At 57.5% G+C, this 5,144-nt stretch overlaps 1 protein-coding gene across 1 annotated transcript in view; it reads left to right on the top strand.

The window, feature by feature from the left end:
* Window positions 1-2,853: 2,853 nt before the first annotated feature.
* Window positions 2,854-5,144, top strand: part of Klhl29 (kelch like family member 29) — a 306,652-nt gene continuing 304,361 nt past the window's right edge. Inside the window, exon 1 of the mRNA XM_032909187.1 lies at window positions 2,854-3,133. The gene's annotated coding sequence lies outside the window, so the exon portion shown is untranslated. The remainder of the gene's footprint in view (window positions 3,134-5,144) is intronic.

Genomic DNA, 5,144 nt, shown 5'->3' with positions numbered 1-5,144 from the left:
ATGTAGCTTTTCCCCTAGGCTTAAGTCAGTCAAGGCCACTTGCACCACTGTCCTTGGTAGTTATCCCGTGGTCCTGGGTTCTCCACTGAGACTGAAGCTGACATTCACCAACAGCCTCTCCTGGACTCTCTAAAGACTCTGACCCTGCCACCTGTGACACGACCCAGACCTTCCTACTGATCATCCAAGCGGAAGTATTTTCTCAATCAAGGTTCCCTCTTAGCAAGTGACTCAAAAAAAAAAAAACACAACACCTAGCCAGCCTAAGGGCAGACCTTTGTAATAAACAGTAGGGTTTCACCGCAAAGAGTAGCTAGACATAATTCCACAAAAGAAGATCTGGTTTCTCTAAATCCTATTTGCATTCAGGCTCAGAGGAAAAGAGGGTTGGGTGAGAAAAATGTGGACACACCCTCTGGGATTCTAATCTATACAGCTCATCTCTTTTCCCCTGACATTTTGACCCCATTGCTATTAAAAAAAAAAAAAAAAAAAAAAAAAAGCTTTCTTCTGGGTGGGGATTCCCGTCTGCTTCCCTTCTCCAACAATGCTTAGCAAGCCAACTGGGAGAATTTTTCTATCCTCACCTAAAGGGAGCAGAGAAAGGATTCTTGGAGTTCACTGCCCCTTCACTCACTGGAGGATCATTCAAAACAATTGGTCAGAAGCTACACATATCCAAATTGCCAGGTTTTAACCTATTCTAGACCCTACAAACCTGCCTTGCCTACGGCTATCATACAGGAAACTGCTCAGTATGTAGCTAGTGGACTCCTTGTTCTGCTGGTGAGCACACACGGATCATCTCCGAGGCTGGCTCCCATGGAACTGTGGCTTCGTCTTTCTTCTCTTTGCATTGAGTGGCCTGAGATGTTGCCCATTTTATTTTAAACCCCAAGCGATTCCTGCCTCACTTCCGTGCTCTCTATACGTTTCTGGTACCTCGTTTACCATCTTGTCAACTTAGTATTCAAACCACACTTACACTTCACCTTAGCTTGAGTACCTTTGGGGACTGTTTTACCCCCCAACTTCCACCCTATCTCCCTTCGAGAAGCTTCTGTCACTGCCTTAATGTCACACTGGCTGTCCTCCATGTCCTCCTACAGGGGTAGATTCCTCCAGGATGCAAGCACTGTGCATTCCCGGCCCACATCAAGCTTTCATACATTGAAACTTCATCTGATCTCCCCACACCCAGAAACGCAGTTATTCTAACACCAACGGCCCATCTCTCTGCTGTCTTCCCCCCTCTTCACTACCCCCTCGGCAGATTATTATTATTTATTATTGATCAACCATGACACTGTACTGTGCTTCCTACAAGACATTAAAGGATACACAACCCCTGCACTGACTTTACAGCCAAAACAGCAGAGATGTGGATCTGACATCACAGGAGGCCCGTGAGGGAAAGGACCTCTGGCAAAGTCCTCTCTCCTCCCTGGCAAAGACATGAGTAAAGCCTTTCCAGGACAGCCGTAAGAACCAGTTATATCCCTCCCCGATTACCCACACACCCCCAGTTTGAAATAAACCTTAGAGTATTTTCCTAAATGGGGTGGGTGTTATGGGGGGGAAGAGAAATGAAGAAGGAACCCACCCACTATTAACTTCAGACTTTAACCTTCAGACTTGCCTGAAAGATGGAGGGGAACTGAACCACAGGCTTTTCCTCTGAATGACAGAACAGGTGATGGGGTCTGTGGGTCTGGAAATAAGAAACAGACCTGCAGAGTTAGCAACCCAAGGAAGACAGGCACAGAAACACCCACACGGGGTAGCCACAGGTCTCCAGCCAAAGTTTCCTCTTAGTGTTCCAGTTAGGGTCTGCGAAGACAGCACGCAGAGCCAGAGGGGAAGACTCGGGCAGTGTGGACCTTGGGAGGGTTGGCTGAAGCTGGAGTGTCAAAGCAGGCAGACAGGCCTGTGTGATCTGAGCAACCCAGGGAGGTCTGTGAAGACAGGAAAGTTCGCAAATGCTCAGGAGTCAGGGCAGATGCAAGAAGACAGATTGGCGTGGCTCGCGGTGGTCTTTCGGAGATCTGGGCATTTCCTACTCCTTCTCAAGGCTGGAGTGTCATAGGGAGGGCGGAAGCTGAAAGACGATTGGACTTTTCTTTCTCAAACTTTTCCACCAGTTTCCTCAGGTGTTGAGAGCAGAAGGGAAGCTCCCTTCAGTCCGAATCCTTCAATCCTGGGCTCTCGGAACCCGGAGGCCAGGGCCCAGCAGCCGGGCCACGCGCCGTGAGTCTACCCGGCGCAGCCAAAGAGCCGGGCGAGCCGGGAGTCATCGCAGGGGGCGGGGGCGGCGGACCTACGATGGACACACCCGCTGGCACTGAGCCTGGGGCCCGGCGCGCGGCTGCCGGGGATCCCTGGGGCCCCCGGAGCCAAGCGCTGAGCCGGGCCGGGGGCGCCCCGCCTCCCCCACCCTCCGCCCCCGCCTACTCGGGCATCTGTGATTGGCTCCGCCCGCCCCTGGCTGCGCGCCGAAGCCCGCCTCCCTCGCAGCTAAAGCAGACGGTACCCGGAGAGGAGCGAGCCAGAAGGGAGCATGGTCCCCGCGCCGCGGCCGCGCCAACCCCCGCGCCGCCGCCGCCGTCGCCGCTGTCCCTGCCACCGCCGATCTAGCCGCAGCTCCAACCCCGGCGCCGGCTACTCAGCGCACGTCCGCAGCCCGGGCCATCGCCGAGCCTGAGCTCAGCCCCCGCCCGGAGCCCGAGCCCGGAGCCCGGAGCCAGCCCCAGCCCCGCGGCCGCCGCGGCTGCGGGGAGAGGGCGGGGGCGATGCTGCCGGAGCCGCCGCCGCTGCCGCCGCCTCGATGAGAGCCGCGCCGCACCGCGCATAGCCGCGCAGACTGACAGGCAGAAGGACTGACTTCCCTCTCCCCGGCATCCTCCCTGGGCTGCCGGGAGGCGGCGGCGGCGGGGGAGGAGGAGGGAAAGGGGGAGAAGGCGGAGAGCAGGAACGCGAGGAGGTGGACCTGGATCCCTTTCTCCCGGCCAGGACGCGAGCGGCCCCAGCTACCGCTACCCGCCGGCGCCGTCCCCTATCCATCAACCCTCCTGCACCCATCCGCGACCCTGGGCTCTCTGCGCGTCGGGCCGGGGCCGGAGCGGCGCGGCCGCAGGTAAGAGCCGGGTCAGGTTGGGGCTCTTGGGATGCCGAGCCGGGCGGAGGGGAGGGGGTGAGGGTTCCCAGGGTCCTGGTAGCTTCTGGGCCAGGCAGGACTTGGGAGTGGGGCCCAGAGCCTGGAACGCTGGGCTCGGCTCTGGCAGTGGCGGCGGCTGGAGCTGGAGCTGGAGCCTCCCGCGTCTGGGCTCGCAAGCCTGCAGAAGCCCTTGCGCCTGCGCTGCTCCGGGGATGAAAAAAAAAAGGGGGAAAAAACTTCCTGCCCCCGGGTGTGTTATGCAGGGAATGCCTGGGGGGAACTAGCGCGGTGGTCGAAGGTGCTGGAAGCAAATATGACACCGGAGCCGGGTAGCGCTGGGCCGGGCCGAGCCGTGTGCGCCCCTCTCCTGGCCACCTCCCCCTGCGCGGCCCAGGGCCCCAGCAGTGCCGGGGCACCCAGAAAGCACTGGAAAGCTGGTCCCCAGGGCAGCCGTGTGCCCTGCCGGCTTGGGAGGTGCGTGCCTGTGTGCCAATGGAAGCTAGAGGATGGGTTCTGCCCCTCGCGTTCCCAGACCTAGCATTTGGGGACCGGGTTTCTTCACTAGATCCCAAGTAACTTTCGAGGTGGAAGAGCTTGAAAATCATCTGAATGGAACCCACACAGACCGTGTTGTGACCTCCCCCTTAATTCCCTTGACACCTTGTGGTTTCCAGCGGGGGTTGGAGGTGGGAGGACAGCTTCAGGGATGCGAAGGGCGGGGAGGTGATGGCGAGTGGGGAGGGGTTGTTTATGTGTGGGATAGTGGACCCGGAGACACGTAGGTGGGAGTGTGGCCGCGCGCCCAGACTGCCACGGGCGATGCGGGCTGACCGCCGGCTCACGTCCGGGTCTCCATGGCCTGGAGCTGGCCGAAAGCAGGAGGGTTATCTGTGTCGCGCGCTGGTGCCCTCGCTGGGCAGTGTCGGCCCCAGGCCCCAGGGGAGAGAGGCGTGCTCGCTCCAGCCCAGATCTCGGAACCCGCAGCCCAGTTTCGTTCCGAGGCTGCTCCCGGGGCAGGTTCGGTGTGCGTTGCCTGGGGAAGGTGGAGACGCACTGCCTGCCTGCGGCTGTTCTCCCAGGACCGGGCGACTGCAAAGCGCGAGTCTTGGATGCCTGGGTCCGCCTGCTGAGAAGCCCGTTCTCTCATCACTGGCTTCTGGAACCGAAAGGCAGCAGCGGTCAGTTTGACAGATCTCCCGCGGGTCCCCTGGGATGATGATGGGTGAGGAGCAGCCGGTGCTGCTACACGCGCGGCTCTGCGAAGCGTATCCTCTCTCCCTATGGTGTTTGCGACGCGGCGCGCCCGGGGCGAATCGTGAACGCAGATATTTATGTAGCATTAGGCGAGACCTCTTCGCCGGAGGGACTAGACGTAGAGGACGCCGGGCTGCGGCTGCCGAGAAACTTCCACTCCTCAGTTCTGGGACATTCATGCTCCGCCACTGCAGGCTCCAGCCCCTCATGAGCTGAGCAACGCTAGGATTTGGATTCCTCTTGCAGTGACAGATCTGTCCTGGTTACAGCTGTATTTATCCTCGTTTCAGTCTCTTTAAAGACATTTGTCTAGTCACTACAGAGTTTCTCCCCTGCGGTGGTCTTACTGCTAACGCAGCCCGGGGAGGGCAGGTTTGAGACATTCTCTCCGTTCAGGATGAGTGATAGCACATTTAATTAGTCCACCTCATTCCTGACTTTTAAAATTTAAATTAAGGGTTGGGGGGAGGAGGAGAGCTAACTTTCTAGTTCTTTTTCACTTGGGGGTGATGGTGTTTAACAATTGTATAGATTGTTCATACTGACACTTAGAGCAAACGTATGTGGTAAACACAGAATAATTTAAGGGTTGGTTGTCATGCATGCATATAATAGTCTGCCAGTTCCTACATGTTTGGAGAAGTGGGTCTATGTTCCCATATATTGTTCTGGAGTGCATTGGATTTCTCACATTGCTACAAATCAGGAAATCACTAGCATGTGTGCCCTTAAACCC

Source organism: Rattus rattus, chromosome 7 (genome assembly GCF_011064425.1).
Source record: "Rattus rattus isolate New Zealand chromosome 7, Rrattus_CSIRO_v1, whole genome shotgun sequence".
Taxonomy (NCBI): domain Eukaryota; kingdom Metazoa; phylum Chordata; class Mammalia; order Rodentia; family Muridae; genus Rattus; species Rattus rattus.
Note: the sequence above shows the minus strand (reverse complement) of the source record. Positions and strands in the feature narration are given on the sequence as shown.